At 43.3% G+C, this 22566-nt stretch overlaps 1 long non-coding RNA gene across 2 annotated transcripts in view; it reads right to left on the bottom strand.

The window, feature by feature from the left end:
• LOC137151098 (uncharacterized) overlaps positions 1–21960 on the bottom strand; it is a 41802-nt gene extending 19842 nt beyond the window's left edge. For both annotated transcript variants that reach the window (XR_010919173.1, XR_010919174.1), the window contains exon 1: positions 21352–21960. This is a non-coding gene — a long non-coding RNA (uncharacterized lncRNA). The remainder of the gene's footprint in view (positions 1–21351) is intronic.
• Positions 21961–22566: the final 606 nt, after the last annotated feature.

The following is a 22566-nucleotide window of genomic DNA, read 5'->3' as shown; positions in this document are numbered from 1 at the left end:
CTATGCTTAGTTTCTGTAATTGCCACTTTTCCCCCATCCATAGTTTTAAAAATTTATCCTTCTGTATTCTATGAACAATGGGACATCTGCAAAATAATTGTGTTCTTATAGAAGGTACAGTACGATGCAAACATGGACATTTCCCCCGAGTATTAGTAAGAAACCAATGACTGGAGAAGAGAAAATTTGTAGCTGTCTGCTCTTGCTCTGGGGCAGTCCACCTGATGTACTGAAGGGGAGCTGAGAGCCTAGAACCCCTGGGAGTGCTGGCTCTCAAGTTCCAAGGTTCTATCTCAGCCAGGATTTCCAGGCTCCTGGCTCCCCTTCAACCTGCCAGGCAGAATTTCACTTCAACGTTACCAGAACAAAACTCTTTGATTTATTTCTAAAACAATTTTTTCCAGGTGCCTGTTTCATGGAGAATTTAAAATATTTTTGGTTTTGTTCCAAAGCAGAATGAAAACAAATTCAGAGAAATCTTCTTCCTCCATTAAATGAAATTACCTTCTCTGCCCAGTTCTAATTTAAAGTACACACAGTGTTCAATTAGTATTATAAGAACAGCCATACCGGGTCAGACTAATGGTCCACCTATCTTCCAGCAGTGGCCAATGAATGAATAGAACAGGTAATCATCAAGTGATCCATCCCATTGGCAATCCCCAGCCCAGCCTGGCTAATAGCCATTGATGGACCTATCCTCCATGAACCTATCTAGTTATTTTTAGAACTCCATTATAGTCTTGGCCTTCACAGTATCCTCTGGCAAGGAGTTCCACAGGTTGACTGTGTGTTGTGTGAAGAAATACTTCCTTTTTTATTTTAAACCTGCTGCTTATTCATTTCATTTGGTGACCCCTAGTTTTTGTGTTATGAGAAGGAGTAAATAACACTTCCTTATTTACTTTCTCCCCACTAGTCATGATTTTATAGACCTCTATCATATCCCCCCTTGGTCATCTCTTTTTCAAGCTGAAAAGTCCCAGCCTTATTAATCTCTCCTCATATGGAAGTTTTTCCATATCCCCAGTCATTTTAGTTGCTCTTTTCTGTACTTTTTCCAATATATCTTTTTTGAGATGGGGCGACCAGATCTGCATGCAGTATTCAAGATGTGGGTGTACCATAGATTTATAAAGAGGCAATACAATATTTTCTGTCTTATTATCTATCCCTTTCCTAATGATTCCCAACATTCTGTTAGCTTTTTTGACTGCCACTGCACACTGAGTGGATGTTTTCAGAGAACTATCCACAATGTCTCCAAGATCTTTCTTGTGTGGGAAGAGCTAATTTAGACCACATCATTTTATATGTATAGTTGCGATTATGTTTTCCAGTGTGCATTACTTTGCCTTTATCAACATGATTTTCAACCGCCATTTTATTGCCCAGTCACCCAGTTTTGTGAGGTCCCTTTGTTACTCCTTGCAGTCTCATTGTACTTAACTATGTTGATACAAAACTACTCATCTGCAAATTTTGCCACCTCACCATTTACCCCTTTTTCCAGATCATTTATGAATATGTTGAACAGTACTGGTCCCAGTACAGACCCCTGAGAGACATCACTCTTTACCTCTCCATTCTGAAAACTGATCATCTATTCCTACTCTTTGTTTCCTATCTTTTACCAAGTTACTGATCTAGGAGAGGACTGTCCCTCTTATCCCACAACCACTTACTTTGCTTAAGAGCCTTTGATGAGGGACCTTGTCAAAGGCTTTCTGAAAAATCTAAGTATGCTATATCCATTGGATCACCCTTGTCCACATGCTTGTTTACCCCCTCAAAGAACTCTAGTAGATTGGTGAGGCATGATTTCCTTTTACAAAAGCCATGTTGACTCTTCCCCAAGAAATCATATTCATCTATGTGTCTGATAATTCTATTCTTTACTATAGTTTCAACCAATTTGCCTGGTCCTGAAGTTAGGCTTACCGGCCTATAATTGCCGGGATCGCCTCTGGAGCCTTTTTTAAAAATTGGCATCACATTAGCTATCCCCCAGTCATCTGGTACAGAAGCTGATTTTAATGATAGGTTACATACCGCAGTTAGTGGTTCTGCATTATAAGTACACTGAAGTTATTTTTAATACATATTGTAACTGCAATGTAAGTACAGTGTCATTAACATACCTGATCTAGTGGAAAATTCTTGTATCAATAAGTATAACATACAATGTAACTAATGTTTTTGCATAAGGTTTGGGAATTTGAAGTAGATTGTTGAATCTTTGAGAGCCTTTGAAATAGTTCAAAAACTTCCCTGATTTGCCCATCTCTAACAAACAAATAAAATACTACAAGTTATAGGGCACATGTGGGTGACATGCTTGTGACCTTCAGAGAGCTGGATTTCCATCTGACCAAGATGACAATTTGGTTGTTTTACTGAGGGTATGTCTACACTGCAAGTGAAGGAGTGATTGTAGCATGGGTAGGTATACCCATGTTAGCTTTAATCTAGCAAGCATGAGTAACGATAGTAATAAAGACATGGTGGCATGGCTTCAGTGTGGGCTAGGTATAAGCCTTCTGGGGATCTTGGGTACATAGAATTATAGAAGTGTTGGACTGGAAGAGACCTCAGTAGGTCATCTAGTCTAATACTCTGCACACAAGGTAGGACTAAGTAATAACTAGGCTATTTCTGACAGTTGTTTGTCTAACTTGTTCCTAAAAACCTCGACCACCTGCCTAGGGAATTTGTTCCAGTGCTTAACTACCCCGACAGTTGGAAAGATTTTCCTAATGTCCAACCTAAACCACCCATGCTTCAATTTAAATCCATTGCTTCTTGGTCCTCTCTTTAAAGGTTAAGAACAATTTTTCATCATTCTCATAACAATCTTTTACATACTTGAAAACTGTTATGTCCCCCTTCAGTCTTTTCTTCTCCAGACTAAACAAACCCATGTTTTTCAATCTTTCCTTGTAGGTCATATTTTCCAGAACTTTAATTTTAATTTTTGTTGCTCTTCTCTGGACTTTCATACTTGGGTTACTAGCCCTTGCTGCTGCAGATTCATTGCTACTATTACCTATATTATAGCTACCATGGGTATGCCTACCCATACTAAAATTATACCTTCATTTTTGGTGTAAATGTACCCAGAAACTCTTCCTTAGTGTAGGCTTTTCCCCATCACAATATCACCAGACACATGTACTTTTTGCAATTAAGAGTCTCAGGGATGGCATGGAGAATTATTGATAATCAGGACTGTTAATGTAGAGTTTTGGAGAAAATCCTGCACAATGCCCACTCATGCCTGAATGGAACAAGTACTGTCATTTTTTTCACTTGACTAAGCAGTAACATGTACCAAAAAAATCCCCCAAGGAAACATATATTATAAGATGTCTGCAATGACCTGTAGTCAATTATGAGTGAGAGTTGAGATCAAGGGTAAGTTCCATACTAGGAATCATTCAAACCTTTGGAGCCAGAATCTTCTCCTAGAATGGTGATTTCCTAAGGAATTCTCCTACAATAGTTAGATTTACTCTTGCAGGAACAAATAAGTGCAGCAAAGTCTACACATTGCTGCTGTAACCTATGCAATATTCAGACATGTTTATGACACCTGTATCAAAACCTTTTGGCAACTATAAAGATGTATAGAGCTGTTTTGTTTTTTTCTCGCTAGGTCAATGTTAGTATCATGGCCATCATGGGATGATTTCTTGCTCTACAGAGCAAAATACAAGATAGTTTACTTTGAGATAGTAGCTGTCATACTCAAGACACACGATCTTACTTTAAAAAAAGGTTGGCCCCATCCTGCAAACACTTATTATGAAACATAGTGCTTACAGCCACGATGCGATTCTTTTTGTGCCATATGCTCATAGGATGTCTGAAGATGTTCTGCAAGCACCAGGGACCTACAATCACGTTGTCCCATCTTCATGTGCAGTAAGAGGCTCAAATACATTGACAGTACAGGCATCGGATTCAGCGCTTGCTCCTACAGTGCAACTATCTGGGTTTCACTATTCATGTTGGGCATTTCCTAAGAAGATTGTTGTGAATGGCTCCTGCCCTCTCTGCGTCCACAACCAGTCCCTCTCCACCCTCATAGGGGATGAGGCCATGAGATTTTTGTTTAGTCAGAGCCTGAATAATATTTGATGAGGTTTCCTCTTTTGCACTGCTTGGCTTGGGAGACTAAGCCCAGACAACCTAGAGACAATGTGGATCAGGCATTGGACTGAGAGATCAGAAACCTGGGTTCTACTCCTGACTCTACCACTGCTCGGTGGGGGGAGGGGCTTTGGGGGAGTCATTTCCCCTCCCTGTGCCTTTGTTTGATATGCGGCAGCTCAAACAGAAGTTAGTGACTTGATGCAGATACTACTAGGTAAATTTCTATGGCCTGTGTTATGTAGGAGGTCAGACGAGATGATAATGATCCCTTCTGGCCTTAAAAATCTAGGACTACAGGGCCAAATCCTCAGCTGGTGTGAATAGCGGCATTCCACTGATTGTAACAGAGCTAAGATGATTTACCTCAGCAGAGAATTGGGCCCCCAGGCTTTTTTTTTTTTTTTTAAAGTAACAATTCAACTCAGCCTCAATGCTTAAATAAAATCCAAGTTGCCTGCTAAAGGCCTTATGTAGTGGGACTCCTCAGGCTGGGAAGGACTGGGTTTTGCCCAGAAATCGCACGGGCTTTTCCAATTTCTGCAACTTGGCTTGGAGCTAGCCTTTGGGTGTCAACTTTGCCTATCTACGTTCAGATATCACTTGCATTCTGAAATAAGCTTCAGCCCCTGGTCTTTAGTAAAGCCCTGTGGGATCTTTTAACTCCACCTGGACTGCAGCACAATAATAGTGCCAGAGATTGCTCATCGGTGCCCGATCACAAACTACTTTATACGTTAAGAGCAAGACTGTAGCATTTGCCACAAACCTGAAGCAGGGGTTGAGGCAGGGCTGCCCTGTCCCAGGAGGAGAGGGAGGTAGAAGCCATACCTCAAGCAGGCACACTCTTCCCAGCACTGTTCCATGCAGATGGCAAGGGGAGTGGAATGCATTTTGCACTGGTATTCAGGCTGATGCGAATGCCTCCTTTGGCAGACCAGCTATATTCCAGAGGCTGGGGCAGAGGGACTGCAGGGCCAAAGCCCCATCTCCTGCCACCTTCTTCCAGCAGCATTGCTACTTCAGAGGAGCAGGCGTGAGCAGTCCACGCTCCCCCCAGCAAACAGAGAATGCAGGACTACTACCTTGCTACCTTTGAGCAGCCATGTAAGCTTGAGGCAGTTTCTTGCTGTCTCCTCCAACGCCAATCAAGGCAGGCTCATAATCTGGCCCTAAGAACAATGGTTACCTATGTAATTTTAAAGAAAATACATTACCAATGTAACAAAGGGCCTCATCCTGCACTCTTGATCCTGGCCAAACTCCCCACTGATTTCACTGGGCAATTCTCCTGCACAGGAGGGCAGGGTCAGGCCCAGAGCTCCTGTGAATTACAAAATGATTTTATTCTGCAACATTAGGGGAACAGTTTACTGGAAGCCTAAAACTGTCTTGTTAAATACGATCTCATTATTTGGATTTCAGTTTAAAACCAGAATTTGCTGCAAGAATTCCCCTATGACTTAGAGCCTCTGAAAGAAAATGGCTGAGTGATAAACGGGAATTGATGAATTACAGGCGTGACAGCTTTTGACTTAAAACACAAAAATTATCAGCTAGGATCTCTTAACAGCGCTCTGATCTTCTAGAGGACTGTACTGCTAGTCCTATGGTGTCCATACAATGAGAACTGAGAAGAACACACAGTGTTCTTAGGAAATCATCTGGTTAAGTTATGTCTGTGCTTCCAGAGTACTGCAAACCTTGTAGGAAGAGGCTGTTTTGGACTGATAAATACTAACAAAAGGATTCCAATTACAGTCTGCCTGCTTCATTTTTATTTCTACAAAGGCATAAGAGAGAATCTGTGACCAGGCTGCAAGGAACTCTCCTTTTAAAAAAAAAATCTGGCATTCATGTTCAGCTTTTCTCCAGGTCTATTTTAACCCAAGGCCTCTGCGGCAGCTCCTTCAGGAGCTAGGATTTGGCTGAGGAGAATTAACTCACTTCTGGCCCTCAGCAGGTGTCTCTGTAATTATCTCCTGCCAGTTACGTCAGTAAAGCCCGCAAAGGCAGTGTTCTTGAATCATTCAGGCTACATTTGCGATGTGTTTTTTTTAAACCTTTATCTTGCAGTTCATTGCAATGAGCACCAAAAAAAAAAAAAAATGCTTGCTGATAAAACCCAATAATACACTCAAAAACAAGACAATGCTATTATTGAAAAATGGAGCATTTTTTAATAGACCTGATTTGGGTGGTGAAATGGAAATTGAAACAAAGAAGAAAACTCAGGCTGGAGGCACTGTCGCATTTTTTACTGTGCTTGTTTGTTTGAAAAGGAAGGATGCATTTTTCCAGTTCATTGAGGCAGAAAGACACAAAAATTTATTTTGCTTTATTATTTAGCAGCCAAATAGTTTGCAGCAATGGATTTTGCAAGACTGGTTGGTGGGAAGTCCCAGAGCTCATCATTTACAGATGGTGCAAGAGCTTTGTGGGACACAGACATGGGAGTCTTGTCCATGTTTTTAGGGTTATGCCTGTTTTATTTAGATAAAAGGAGAAACGGGGACAGGATTTGAACAGGGAAGGCGGAGTGGCCTACAGCATGGGACTGGAACTCAGGAGACCTGGATTCTATTCCCAGCTTTGCCACTGGCCTGCTGGGTGAGCTTGGGCAAGTCACTACTCTGCTCTGTGCCTCAGTTTCCCCGTTTGTAAAACAGGGATAGTGATATCGACCTCCTTTGCAAAGTGCTTTGAGATCTACAGGTGAAAAGCACTGTAAGAAGCAGGTACTATTTTCCTGTGAATGTCCAGGTTTGTGCCAGCAAACTATAAAGTAATTCCATTGTTCCATTTTCTTTCATTATTGGTCACTTTCTCCAGGCACAACAGTCTGTCTCCCAGTCAAAATCCCCCACAGCACAGACAAGGTGAAGCTGGGGCTCAGGTACATCTGTGATGGTTTCTAGTGTAGCATTTTCCCATTGAATTCCTGTGGTCACCAAACCATGCTGCAGGAGATGTGGATGTGGAGTGCCCAAGATTCCCTGACGTGTCAAGGCACCAAACAATTCACTGGGGGAGGGCTGCACGGGGGCCCAGCACAGATCTATTTAGAGCCATTTCGATAGAGCTCATCAACATCTTATCTGGATGCCAGATCCAACTGAGCTCCAAGTTTAAGATAGGGAGAACGTGGCACTGGGCAGGGCAAGAAGAAGTCATGGTCCAGGGGCTGCAGGACTAGTGGGGTAGGAAAAGGTGAGAGCAGACACTCCCACAAGTGACCAGCATTCTCAACCTGACCCTACCTCTCAATTGCCAAAATGTTTACTCATCCAGCAGCTCCAAGCGGCACGCCCTACAGTTTGAATTCCTCGCCCTGCTGTCCGAGCTCTACTTCCCTCAGAAGCCTCTTGAAACCGCCCGCTCACCTCACTTCCCAAAATTCTCCCTCTGGCACGCGAGTGATAAGAGGGTGATGACTGGGAGGCACCTCACTGCCAAAGTCTCCTGCGCTCCCTAGGGACAGACAAACATTCCATAGTTCCCTCCCTGCTGTCAAAATGCTCCCAACGCGACCACCCTCAGCTGCCGCACCTCTCTCCCCCAGTCCTGTCACGCCCATGCAGACACTGAAGAATTCGGTGCTTCTGGTGTTCTTGCAACAAAATCTAGGTCACCCTAGGTGTGAACAATAGTTTCTGAAATTTCCCCTTTTATGGTTCTGTGAACCCCACAAATTTCCCCATCCCTAATGTTTCAGATATTTGTTTTTTAGTGGGGCAAAGGGGGAATTGTAAAATCAGAACACTAGGTGGAGAGAGTTGCCATGTACCCAGCTGTAGTTTCATATAAAGTCCAATGTGATTTAATAGATGTATACAGTTTGATTCTATGCCACTGCTGGCCATCTGATTCCGAGCCTGGTAGTAAACCTGATTGTAACTAGAAATAATTGACTGCACTGGATTTTTCTCAGTGCATCAAGTAACTATAGACACTCCCTGCCAATTAAGGCAAGAGCACCCCAGACTACAGATTTTAAGTGATGTTCAACAACAGTGATTGGAAGATGTAGGTTATTCTGCAGGAATACCTTCAACAGGAGTGCAGTGCAACATCTTGAATGCTAGTGTTTTGCACAATGATTACCATGATTGCTAGGGAATGACATTTCAAAAATGATCAGAGTCACATTTTCTAGCCCTCACTGAAGCGGATGTAAAAGTTAAGATCTATGAACCACACCCCTCAGAGCTGCCTCCTGCATTATGTCACTCCCATTGAAGGGTTTAGGAGCTGGGGGCTCTGAATGCCTTGCAGAATTGAACCCTGTATTAGGAAGATTCCATATATACCTTACACTCTCGGTGTTATGGTGCTTGGGTTACATTACCTGAATGAGAATTCGCCTTTTATGTTATTTAAGAAAGACTGTTGGTGAGGCTGCACGGTATTACAACCTTTCTATCGTATTTTAGCTTTGCTGTCTTATGCAAGTGACAGCTAGGCTGTGGTATGTGTCAGAAGTGCAGGGGATAAAACAGTGTGGGAGGGAATTGGAGGGGGTGGGAAGAAATAAGGCAAAGCAGAAGAAGAGGAACTTCATGCTAGCAAGGTTAAGAAATATTTGCTATCTCCATTACACCCCAGGCCTTAGCCCTTCTGCATGCTACCAGCACACTCACATACCCAACAGTCACACCCCAGACCCAACTGCTCTTCCCAGGGCTGGATGTTTACTGGAGCTACTCATTCAGATTTAAGAGCAATAGGGTAAGTAACAAGCTTGATCTGTACAAACAGCTGTATAACAGACCCATAATTTCAAAACTGGTCACACAAAACAGAACCAAAAATAGGAATTTTTAAAAAATTATTATTTTCTTCTCCATTTCTCTTTGCGTCCCACTCCTCTCCCCTGCCCTTCCTGCCCAGCAAGAGCAGCTTCACCTTCTCCCCACTCCATAGAGTAGACAGGGCTTCAAGCTGCCGCTATCAGTGCCACTCCACTCATTAGCCAGCAGAGAGTATTAGAAAACTAGAACAAACTCTACAATATGCTCAGCCCTTGCTAAGCCAGGTAGAAGAATTGCACAGATTAGCAGTACACCATGAGCTCTACTGTGTGAGATTCAGGAGTCATGCAACTTGAGACCATTGCTTCTTGTTCTGTCATCTGCCATCGTTGAAAACAGCTTTAGTTCCATCCTCTTTGGAACCCCCCTTCAAGAAGTTGAAAGCTGCTATCAAATCCCCCCTCACTCTTCTCTTCTGCAGATTAAATAAGGCTAGTTCCCTCAGCCTCTCCTCCTAAATCATGTGCTCCAGCCCCATAATCATTTTCATTACCCTTCACTGGACTCTCACCTATTTGTCCACAACTTTTCTGTAGTGTGGGGCACAAAACTGGATGCAATATTCCAGATGTGGCCTCACCAGTGCCGACCAAAGGGGAATAATCACTTCCCTCAATCTTCTGGCAACGCTTCTACTAATGCAGCTCAATATGCTGTTAGGCTTCTTGGCAACAAGGCCACACTGTTGACTCATATCCAGCTTCTTGTCCACTGTAACTCCCAGGTGCTTTTCTGCAGAACTGCTGCTTAGCCAGTTGGTCCACAGTCTGTAGCAGTGCATGGGATTCTTCTGTCTTAAGTGAAGGACTTTGGACTTGTCCTTGTTGAACCTCATCAGATTATTTTTTGGCTCAATCCTCCAATTTGTCTAGGTCACTCTATTCTATCCCTACCCTACAGCGTATCTACCCCTCCCCACATCTTAATGTCATCCACGAACTTGCTGAAGGTGCGATCCACCTCATCATCCAGATCATTAATGAAGACATTGAACAAAACCGGCCCCAGCACCGACCACCCCTGGGGCACTCCGCTTGTTACCAGCTGCCAACTAGACATCGAGCTGTTGATCACTACCCATTGTGCCCGATGATCTAGCCAGCTTTTTATCCTTATAGTCCATTCATCCAACCCATACTTTAGCTTGCTGGTAAGAATACTGTGCGAGAGACCATATCAAAAGCTTTGCTAAAGTCAAGGTATATCATGTCCACCACTTTCCCCACATCCACAGAGCCAGTCATCTCATTATAGAAGGCAGTCAGGTTAGTCAGGCATGACTTGCCCTTGGTGAATCCATGCTGACTGTTCCCAATCACCTTCCTCCCCTCCAAGTGCTTCAAAATTGATTCCTTGGGCAACTGCTCCATGATTTTTCCAGGGACTGAGGAGAGGCTGACTGGTCTGAAGTTCCTTGGATCCTCTTCCTTCCTTTTTAAAAAGATGGGCAGTATATTTGCCTTTTTCCAATCATCTGGGACCTCCCCCAATCTCCATGAGTTTTCAAAGATAGTGGCCAATGGCTCTGCAATCACATCAGCCAATTCTCTCAGCACTCTCAGATGTATTGCATCTGGCCCCATGGACTTGTGCATGTCCAGCTTTTCTAAATAGTCCTGAACTTGCTTTTTCAGCTCTGAGGGCTACTCACCTCCTCCCCATTCTGTGCTGCCCAGTGCAGTAGTCTGGGAGCTGATCTTGTCTGTGAAGACAAAGACAAAAAAGCACTGAATACTTCAGCTTTTTCCACATCATCTGTCACTAGGTTGCCTCCTCCATTCAGTAAGAGGCCCACATCTTCCCTGACCTTCTTCTTGTTGCTAACATACCTGTAGAAACGCTTTTTGTTACCCTTCATGTCCCTTGCTAGCTGCAACTCCAATTATGCTTTGGCCTTCCTGAGTTCACCCGTGCATACTCGACCAATATTTTTATACTCCTCCCTAGTCATCTGTCCAAGCTTCCACTTCTTATCAGCTACCCTTTTGCGTTTAAGGTCATTGAAGATTTCTCTGTTAAGCCATGTTGGTCGTCTGCCATATTTGCTATTCTTTCTGCACATCAGGAAGATTTGTGGCTGTGCCCTCAAAGTTTCTTTAAAACACAGCCAGCTCTCTTGGACTCCTTTCCCCGTCATATTAGCCTCCCAGGGGATCCTGTCCATCAGTTCCCTTGGGAGTCAAAGTCTGCTTTTCCGAAGTCCATGGTCTGTATTCTGCTGTTCTCCTTCCTTCCTTTTGTCAGAAACCTGAACTCGACCATCTCATAGTCGCTGCTGCCCAGGTTACCACCCACTTCTACTTCCCCTACCAATACTTCCCTGTTTGTGAGCAACAGGTCAAGAGGAGCATGGCTCCTAGTTGGCTCCTCCAGCACTTGTACCAAGAAGTTGTCCTCAACACTCTCCAAAAACTTCCTGAATTGTCTGTGCTCTGCTGTATTGTTCTCCCAGCAGTTGTCAGGTGATTGAAGTCACCCATGAAAACCAGGTCCTGTGATCTGGAAACTTAGTTGTCTGAAAAAAGCCTCGTCACCTCATTCTCCTGGTCTCATGGTCTGTAGTAGATGTGCACCATGATATCACCCTTGTTGCTCTTGCCTCTAAATTTAACCCAGAAACTCTCAACAGACTTTTCTCCAGTTTCATACTGGAGCTCTGAGCAATCATATTGCCCTCTTACACACAGTGCAACTCCTCCACCTTTTCTCCCTTGCCAGTCCTTCCTGAACAGTTTATACCCACCCATGACAGTACTCCAACCATGTGAGTTGTCCCACTAATTCTCTGTTATTCCAATCACATCATAGTTCCTTGACTGTACCAGGATTTCCAATTCCTCCTGCTTGTTTCCCAGGCTTCTTGCATTCATCTACAGGCACCTAAGGCAATTGCCCTACATTCTCAATATGAATCAGGAGGCCTCCCCTATTGCACCCTCCTCCTTGTGCTTCCTTCCAGTATCCCACTTCCCCTCTGGGCTTAGGTCTACCTCCCCCAGTGAGCCTAGTTTAAAGCCTTCCTCACTAGGTTAGCAAGACTGTCTGCGAAGATGCTCTTCCCTCTCTTTGTTAGGTGGATCCCGTCTCTTCCTAGCAATCCTTCTTGGAACAACATCCCATAATTGAAGAATCCAAAGCCCTCTCTCTAACAGCACCCATGTAACCATACGTTCAGTTCCACAATTCAGTGGTCCCTACCTGGGCCTTTTCCTCCAATATCCATTGTCTAACAATAGCCAGTCCCAGGAACATCATAATAAGGCACAAAACCCATCATGATGCTTTTGGGATGCATGATGCTACCTAACCTGTACTATTCTATAACAGATTAGTGGCGTAATAGCCCAGGTGACTTACTAGTCAAAAAGTACATGTGACGTACCTTTCCCTTCGTGGACATGCACATGGCAAAATGCCACAATGCACCACACCCAAGTAGTTTTCCTGTTTCACTGTATAATCTAATGTTTTGATCCATTCTAATTATTCAGTGTTGAAAACCTAGGGCACTAAATTGCTTCATGGCAACGTCTATGCAAGCCTCTTAAAGCCCTAAGTACTGTGAAACCTTTAATATTATGTTGCAACAGGCAGCTTCCTCATTACATACTGTTGGCCCATATTTTGATGGAACATTTTTGCTAAATACTGTCAGGAATAATTCACTGTGGAACACTCTTTCCAATTTATTTGTTGAGATGGTGGTCTTTTAGCACATACATAAATGTATTCCCTGTCAGGAAGACAATCAGGTAAGAAACAAAGCACTTCTTATATCCTTCAAAACCAGTACAAGGCTCTTTGAATTAATAATTAGCACTTAAATCTAGCCCTAGATACGGTAGGATTAGTACTGAGCAGGTGTTTCTTGTTAGTGAAAAGACTAAAGCTGAGGGTATAATGGATTGTTAGGTTTGAGAGCCAAACTGGGAATTCTGGGGGGGGGGGGGGGGGGGGGGGGGGGGGGGGAAATTCTATTCAGTTCAAACTGAAATTGAGGTTTGTTTTGTTTTTTCTCACCAAAAAACAAAAACGTTTTGAGGCAAAAAAAATGGGTTTTTTTATTCAAAATGATGTGCTTTTTGTTTCATTTCAGGTTGCATTTTGGGTGTTTTTCAACCTCTTTTTTAAAAATTAACCAAGTTTACATCAAAAAGCTGTTTTAAAATGAAAAGTCAAAATGTTTCATTTTGAAATTGTCAAAATAAAACGTTTTGCTTCAAACTGTTGAAAAGTTTTATTTTTAAATATTGAAACAAAATTTCCATTTTCCCCCTTGGTTTTTTCAGCTGAAACTACTTGCCAAATTCAACCGAAATTTGTAAATAGTTTCAGTGTCCTGAAAAAATGAATTTTTTGGTGAATTTACTATTCACTAAATAACTTTCCCCCCACTCTAGAAAGTTTGTCAGTCCCTATGATGCAGGGGGCTTCACCAAAATTTTCAGCCTAAGGAAAGCACTTCCCCATTCCCCATGAAATGTCCATAACTAGTGCTTATAAAACTGTTTGTTTATAGCCAAACTGATTTTTTCTTTGAGCCTGTGTCCCTGGAGTTTATTTATTTTCTCTGCTATAGTGTTAGAAGTTATCAGAAAGGTTGGCTATCTAGTCTATCTGTCTGGGAATTTACACTACACTCATCACAGCTATCAAAGAATCTAGTAGTTAGCTCTGTATCTGGATGTGAACTTTCCCAAAATTTGGGATGAAGTTGAGATCTGATGTTCCAGTTTGCTCCCATCGCTAATAAAACAACAACATGGGTTTTGTGTATCAGTAGCACCCACAGCCACACATATGGTGGATACCATTGGCAGGGTTAGAGCTGGCCTCACGGCAGCGTAAGGTTCTGCAGGGTTTGGAATAGAACTCAGTTCTGGGGGAGCAGCCAACATCTCCATGCCACTGCCTACTTGGCCATCACGGTTGGGCTGCATGCATTCCCACCCAGAATGTGTGGAGCCAAACACCACAATGAGTACCACCTCAGAAGGCTGGACTGACAGCTTACCTCATGGCCCCTGATTGGTCCAGGCACCCTATCTGAGCCCAGAATGAGTGCAGTGACACAGACACCTCACTATGCATAGTGACAGACCTGCATCTTGATTTGCTCTCGGACCCCTGACCCCGGCTCAGACCCTTGAACTCTGACTCCAGATGACTCTGTGGCTTCAGTACTTGGACTCTGACTCCAGCTTTGCCCTGAGACTTTGGTATTGGGAATCTGATGCTGGGTTTTTGTACTGGCTACAGACCCTGACTCTGCCTTTGAACTCGGCTCTATTCCCGCACTGGGTCCGGAACTCAGGCTCCAGCCTCAACTCTGACACCTGACCTAGGCCTCTGACCTTGGACACCGGCCCTGACCACCCAAGACCCAGTTGCGACAGGGCAGCGGTGAGGAGCAGCAGTGCTGGCAGCTCCACTGCCCCTTCAGGTTGGACTCAATGGGGGAGAAAAGGCACGGGGCCAAAAATCGAGTGAGTGGCATTGCCATCTGATGCACCGGGGGGTCGCAGCACTGCTCCGGTTTGGCCCCACAGCGCGTCTGTGATGACCTGAGCCCTGTGTTCCAGGTCACAAGGCCACTCGCTCTATTTTGCCTGCCCCCCATCATGATGAAGAGGCCATATCTGAATGGGCAGTGGTTTGACAAGTGCTGCTGCTCCTCACCGCTACCATGGACTGGCTGCTGCACCAGAGCTCTTCCCTAGGACCCACCCGGCCTTGCCCCATTTCCAGCAGTCCATATCCCTTCTGTTCTGCCTTCAGCAACCAGTCAGCAATAGACTCAAGACCTGCTAAGTACAGGGGGCTATGGTGAGTGTTTGCACAGGTCAGCTGACCGGATGTAGGGAGATGGGGATCCCAGAGTGGGGGGTAGATATTAAGGGGTTTTGCCTAGAGCCTTATAATAGGTTTTGATGAGTGACTCTATTTTGTTTCCTTGATTTGGATGGGAGTTTTGTTGGAGAAAAAACTTTGGGCTGGAACCAATCTGTCTCGTGAAAAATTTGTGTGGGGACCCCCATTGTACATGTTTGGTAAATAATGTAGTTAGTACACATATGTTCATTATCTAATTCCTATTGCACTTGTGTAGTTGTGTTTTGGGTTTTTTTTTTTTGTTTGTTTTGTTTTGAGGGACCGGGAAGAGAACAATTTTCACCCCTGGGTACAATATCTGTATCTTGAAGAACTTTCATGCTGTTACTGATTTTTAGTTTAAAAAAAGCTTTTCTCTTATTGCCTTACTCATTTGTCCCTTACAAGATATTTCTAGAGTATAGTATTGGGAATATTGGTACTGGGAATCTGTCTCTGGTTTTTGTACTTGGGCTCTGACTCTGGCTAGTATTCTATTTCTATAAATACTAGCAGTGCCTTTTCTTTGTTGTTTGGCCTTTGATTCCTTAGAAAGAAGCTTTACAAGGAGCCAGACCTGGTTAGTTAGCCAGGGTCGTGATCTGAGCTACTGCACTTTAGGGAAAAGTTTTGCACCCAAAAAACAGATGATCGCAGGAAAACACAGAGTTTGCATTTTGACACTTTTTTTGAACCATCCAGTGTGTTTTGTATTGGTTTTCATTAGATGTGCTGTACCATGTCCTATACACATGGCTGCTCTGCAGCCTTCCCAGTTGCCCTTTTTAATAAGAGTTAATTCAATTTTCAGCTCTGCTCCTTGATGCAGACTCCTGAGGTGCTCCGTATCTTCATCTGCTGGCGTCAACAGCCTACCAACTTGTAAACTGATCTGAGAGGGAAGGAACACCTGCTGTACCTATAGCTACCTGGATCTGCCATCTGATCATGCAGTGCAAGCATCTCCTGGTTTGATGGAGACTAGAATATTCACTCATCTCTCAAGAGAGGTTTCCACCTTTGAAATCAAGGGAGGAATGTGACAAAGGTATATTACGAATGTGTGTATTTGTGCACATGATTTTTAAATTGTGTCTGTCACATGAGAATTGATCCTCTGTCTTGCCTAGAGTGAGACAGCTAACAAGTTTGATTCTTCTATGAGATTCAGAAAATTCTATTGCATGCTGAAAAATCCTGCCACATGCCATCATCAGCATAGGGCTTTTGAATAATAAATAAGTACAGTACATTCTTCAGAATTCCTGCTTACCCATTTTTATTCCAGTCTTAGGTGTTGCAGCTCCAGAAGATCAGGGTTGAGCTCACCTTCAAACATCTAGCACACAGTGGGCCTGATCCAAGCCACACAGAAGTCAATGGGAAACTTTCTACTGACTTCAATGGAGATTGGATCAGGTCCATTTGGACCAGCCACCCTATTCAGGTGGGCCATTCCATCCTTTCTCCTAGCCTAAACTTAACAGGAAGAGGCAACACAGACCCAGGAAGCCTAAGTCCAGATGCTTATTGTCTATTCACTGCTCCCAGATATCATATGTACACAAGAACAATACAAATGCAAGAAACCCCTGGGAACTCAAACCAATGTTGATGAACATGAGTTCCACGATCAGCAGGCATCAGACCATCCCGGTCCTCATTGTGGATGAGGCTCCAGATCTAGACTTTATCACCAAAAATTGGCTGTCTGACACTGCAAATCTTGTGTTGGCACATATTGTCTCTTCCCCCTTCCCTCCCTCCCTGAGGTTATTCAACACATCACAAGGCAGGAGTGGACAAGAGGGTGGGCAGAATAGCATTCATATGGTCATTCAAATTCAGCATGGAAGAGGCGCTCCAGGAAATACCAAATCCTTCAAACTCCTCCATTTTACACATGATACCAGAGCCAAAGCTAATGCCAATGTGGGATTTCTAATCATCCATAGACTCAAATAACCAGAGTTTCACAAAGGAGCTGTCTGAGATAGCATCAGTAATAGTGATGAAGCTCCTAAAACTCATCTTCCCAGCCATGGTGACAAGGCCTTGGATGTAAAATCCCCGAACACATTTTCTCTCTCTCTCAGGACTCTCGCATGTTATCGCTGGTCCAACCCACATAGCCAGCCACATCTTTGGCCTGCTCTTTGCACTAATCATCATCACAGAGAACATCACAGTATAGCCATATCTCAGACAATCTCCTCATTCTGTCAGCAGTCAGCTCTCCCCACATTTAGGCTCATGGACCTCACTACATGCTAAAACATGCTCCAGGACAGCAACAGCCTACCAAAAGGCTAAGGAGTTGCATAGCTAATGAGTCATTATGTCCATGCACTAATTAGTACCACTGACACCCTGGATCTCAGAGATCCCCCTCGTCCCTATTGCCCACACAAATACCCATGGTCCTTCCTTGGGCTGGATGAAGAGAGAAGGAAATTTGAGTGCCAATGACAAAAAACTTGAGTTGAAGCATACAGATTGAAACATGAAGAATTTCTACAGGCCTCTGGTGAGGCTTCAGAATACTCCACTCATGGCAAAATCCAGCACCATTTGATGCAAGGACCTTTAAACCTGCTTCACTGGAGGCCACCCACATACAGGAAAGGAACTCCAGATAATCTCTTCAAGTTTTGGGGAAGGAAAGGAACATGATACATCCTGCTCCCACCTACCATTTCCCTCCCTACCCAGGCCCATCTACTCTATGGCCCATGCTACCTACAGCTGCTAGACAGAACACTGTCCTACATACCTATCCAGGGAGCCACAGGAAGGGGTGATATTCCCATGAAGATGACTCCCCACTCCTGCATGGATCCTGAAGCATAATCTGGCTCTTGATCCTATGCTCTTTACTCAGGCAATTGAGAGTCAATGGAAGTTTTGCCTAATTAAGGGGTGAAATAGTACCAAGTCTCTCATAACCATTGAAAAGAAATGACCCCCTTTGTGTTTGCAAGGGTACCTGACATTAACATTTGGAACTAGAGGGCAAGAGAAATGAAATGTGAAAAATAAAATCTCTGTCAAACTTCGGTAGGAATATCACTGCTGATGGACGGGGGGTGGGGGGTGGGGGGAGGAAATCTATCAAGAAGCCATGGTAGGTTCTTTTTCAAGCAGCCATTTTCCCAAAGACAACTCATTTCATATCGGCTTATTCATAATTATGCAAATTACTCACTTGTTTGTTCACTTAGATATACAACATTTATTTTCTTTATTCACAGTTCTCCAGAGATTCCTTGCCACTAGCATATTCCATTCCTTTGTGTCGGACATATGATGATTCATCAGGGGACACAGTTTAAGCTTACAGAGCCAGAATGTGAACTTCTGTGCTATTCCCCTCTCCCCACCCCTGTTTTCAAAGGCAGGTCTGTGCAATTGTTCTTTTGTACAACCTTTGCCTTCTCAAAATAAAGGCGGCGGGTGGAGTGGATGACTCTGGAGACTGGCCATTGTCTACTCTATACAGTCTTTCACCTGTAAGTTATTGACTCAACTTCACCTCAGTTAAGTAGTGAGTGAAAGTCACTACATTCCGATAGCTATTTATTAGTTTATGAAAAACAAATTGATGTTCTCCATAGAGTTTCTTACAGTACCGGTGTGTACACGACAAAACAACCACCTGAAATAGCATTAATTTACACCCTATTTGGAAGTGTCAAGGGACAAAGGGTGTTTCAGCAACTTGATAGCTAACATTATATGCTACAATATGCAGATGTAGCTATATCAAAAGACCCTTCCAAGTGTAGATAGGGCAAGTTGTAGTTTTACCTTGATTTAGTTGGTTGCCCACAGTTCATCTGAACTAGCTAAATTGAGGTAGAACTAATACAAGTTTTGCTCATCTATGTTAGGATTTTACAATGTGTTCGCTATCACACATCTTTCTTCTAGCATATACCTACCATAAATGGTCATGGAGAGTGAGTTACTCTCTCCTCCCTAGAGGCCATCACTCTTGCCCAGGAAGGAGTACAAATGGAAGAATAATGTAGGAAAACTTGCACTGTCACTTGACCTGTTCTGTAGGTAAACAGAGTATTCGAAAGATGTTATTATGGCACCTTTTGTCAGCATTAAATTTGCTTCAATAAATCTTTTGGGGGAGAGGGGGAGGAAGGAAACATGCCAGCACTCAGAAACAAACCAGTGCATTCAACGGAAGGAAACAGATAAGAGATTTTATTTATTTTCAGATGTCAAAAGAATTATTATAAAGTTTAGAATTATTTTATAAACCGTGCAAATACCATGAAGCCATCCTGCTAGCCAATGTTATAAAGGCAACCCCGGCACTAACATACAGTGCTGTTATTTATTATTATGTTGACTGCATGGCCAGTGAACTTGGCACTGGGAACAAACAAGAAAAGGTGGATCCAGGCCTCAGAAGATTACAGTTGAAGGCCCTGATTCTGCTATTGGATCCATATGTATGGACATCTGAGCCTGTACAGAGCCTTAGTCTTTGCATGGATGCAGGGGGTCTGCCTGAATGGACCCGGCTGCAGGATCAGGGCCTATACCATATAATTAAGACCCTTCATTTTCATATATTACTAATTTTTAACCAAAATTGTCCGAGGTTTTACAAAAGCTAATAGTTGGTTTTTAACCAATTTTCACTTGAATTTTGGACCACTCCTATACAAAAAAAAAAAGTACTGAACTCCCTGGACCTGCCCCCTGCTTTTGAAAGAGGGATGACGGCTCAGGAACCTGGGCGGCCGAAGTAACTGAGCTGCCGTCTCTCTTTCTGGAGTGGGCCCAGAAGCGGAAGAGGCAGAATGAGGAAATGGCACCCTTGCCTCCTCCACCTCTTCCTGGCCTACTCCAGAAAGAGCGACGGCAGCTTGGTAACCTGGGCTGGCCAAGTTACTGAGCCTCCATCTCTCCTTCTGGACAGGTGACCCGGGTCCAGACTCCCCTGGCACTGAACTGCTTTTACTTTCAGTACTCTTATTTTTCTCTTTGTTGTTGGGGGATGGGAGGACAGGAAGAAAAACATTATCCCCCATATTTACCCAGAAAAATAAAGTTAATTTGGGGCACTGATTTTCACTCTTTTTAAAATTTTTGTATCAAACAGAGAGAAATTCCAGGGAAACTTTAAACAGAATAAAATTGAAAACAAAGGGCCTCACATATAACACAATTCTGATACAAAGTACACAGGGTGCCAACATTTTTCACTATAACCTACTCTCAGTCATCCTCCAAAGGTCTGATCACCCTCCAGTACAATACAGTGACAAACTCCCATTGACTTTAATAGTGTAGGATTCAGCTCCTAGTTTATTATTGCTCAGTAATTTCTTCTTATGCACACAAAGGTTCAACACTAGAAACTTCAACAGACCCAGTGCAAATAATGTGTAGTAATAAATGCTAATACCCTACTTACATTTCCAATGTCCCTCTTTGAATTCAGGAAATTAGCATACAGCTGCTAACTGCCACAAAAAAGGGTTGCTGCTGTACATGAAACATAAACATCTCTCTGTAATATGAAAATGACAGCAACATCCCCATAAAAATGTTTTCAGTGAGAAATTCAAGCTGTGAAATTCTGCAAGGAGAACATTTTGATGTGTAAAAATAGAGAACTTCCTATCTATAAATATTCAATGGTCTGGGGGAAACCTGAAATTGTAATTTGTGTACATTTAAGCAAATATATATATATATATATATTTGTAATGAGCATTTTCCTGGAGCATCTGGCAACTGAAAGACAATATTTTTGTATCTACTTTGCAATTCCAGTTACTCAACTTTTTAGAATGCTGAAAACACCAGTCTTGCATGTCCACCCCTTAGTAATGTGATCTATTATCATAGATTTTTTTTTAGCAGAATCATTAGTGTAATCAACAATCTCACTGTTCCATTAAGTCTCCTGCCTAAATCCCATGATGTCACCATTGCCCAGTTTTACTGAAACTTGAATTTTCTTGAAGCATGCATTTATTTTGAGCTATGGAAAGAATTACAGGAGGATAATAGCTAGATATTCTTAAAAAACACCCAACTTCACATGCTTTTGGGTAAGAACTCTCATATCACCTGTATTATGTATTCTCCTCTCTCAAGGTGGTGTGACCTTACTGTAGACATAATGGGCCAAATATATCCCTAGTATCATCACATTGTCTCTAAAGGAGTTACATCAGGGATTAATTTGAACTAATAAACACTGTGCTAGATTGCCAGCCACATTTTTAACTACAGCAGACATCCATCCCGAGACCACCCATTGCTAGATGTTCCCATGGTGGTGAAATAAAGAACTTTAAAGTTAGATGAGTACAGAAGAGTGACTAGAAAAAATTAAGCACAGTCCAGAAAGTCTACTCTGGAATATCTTTGCAACTATTACAGAACAATACCAGAACCAGAGGTTGTCTACAAGCGTCTATAAAAAGTTTGCTTAGAAGAAAGGGAAACGACAAACTAAAGATCTCCAGTGGTGCATGCTCACCCTCTTAGCACCTTCCTGTGTGATGTCACCACGTATCTTCTGCTCCAGCACTTCCTCAAGGCCACTTCCCTCTGGTTCCAGGTCTTCTGTGGCTCAATCTTCTGGCCAAGTCATGTGAAGTTCAAATCCACCCTGAAATAACTACAAGTCTAAAATCAAACACCCACACTAATAGTTCTTCTGTCCTCTTGGGCTCCACCAAAGTCATCTGTTCTTTGGCCCCTTCTCCGAACACCTACAGAGCTTTTCTCACCTTTCCAGCAGGCTTCCCCTACTGTCTCCTTTCCCCAAGGATTCTGACAGCTTTCCTTTCCTTGCTGCAAAACTTCTCATAACTAATAGCACTTCTGCCACTGCTGGACTCTTCTCTTCTCTTCCTTTATTCCCATACGTCCTGGCTCAGGGCTCTCACACAGGAACCTGCTCTGCTTTCTATGGGTACATCTACACTGCATTTAAAATCCCGTGGCCAGCCTGTGGCAGTTGACTCAGGCTCATGGGGCTCAGTCTAAGGGGGTGTTTAACTGTGGTGTAGATGTTCAGGCTCAGGCTGCAGCCTGGGCTCTAGGACCCTACAAGGTAGGAGGATCCCCCAGCTCCAGCTGCCAGCGGAGCACCTACACCACAATTAAACAGCCTCGTGGGCCAGCCCTGGGTGTCTAATGTCTGTGCAGACACCTGCTAGAAGTCTTCCTAGATGAGAACTCCCCTTTCGCTAGTGGGTTCTCAGCTCTGTGTAAGTGGTTCTCTCCCTACTTCATCACCACAGCTGGAGTCAGTTTCCAATACACCCAGGTGGGTCACTAATTAGTTCTTCTGTGATCAGCTCCATGAGGCTTGAGGGGCAGCTGCTAAGTCACAGTCAAGGCTGAGCCCAGCTTGCATCAAAGGGCCAGCCAGCCCTTGTGCTGAATTCTGCTTTGTGCAGCAGTTCTTGCTGATAGGGCAGTGCTGTGTTGGACAGAAGGAAATGACACATCCTATTAACTTTATTCTTCTGTTATTTATAGCATTCCTTTACTAGTTCATTTGTTCATTCTCCTCACCTTTAGAGAGGGTGCTCCCTTGAGTTTTATATTAGGCTAATGGTCATTTATGACCTATGTGCCTTTTTCGCTGGTAAGTATATGTTTGCAATCCTTTCTCCCCTAGTGAATGTTAATCTTCCTCGCTCTAAAATAAAGCCAAGATCTTGAAATTAGGGAGAAATGTCCT

This window comes from Emydura macquarii, unplaced genomic scaffold, assembly GCF_026122565.2.
Source record: "Emydura macquarii macquarii isolate MOO-44397 ecotype Brisbane River unplaced genomic scaffold, CSIRO-AGI_Emac_v2 contig_1043, whole genome shotgun sequence".
NCBI classification, from domain to species: domain Eukaryota; kingdom Metazoa; phylum Chordata; order Testudines; family Chelidae; genus Emydura; species Emydura macquarii.
Note: the sequence above shows the minus strand (reverse complement) of the source record. Positions and strands in the feature narration are given on the sequence as shown.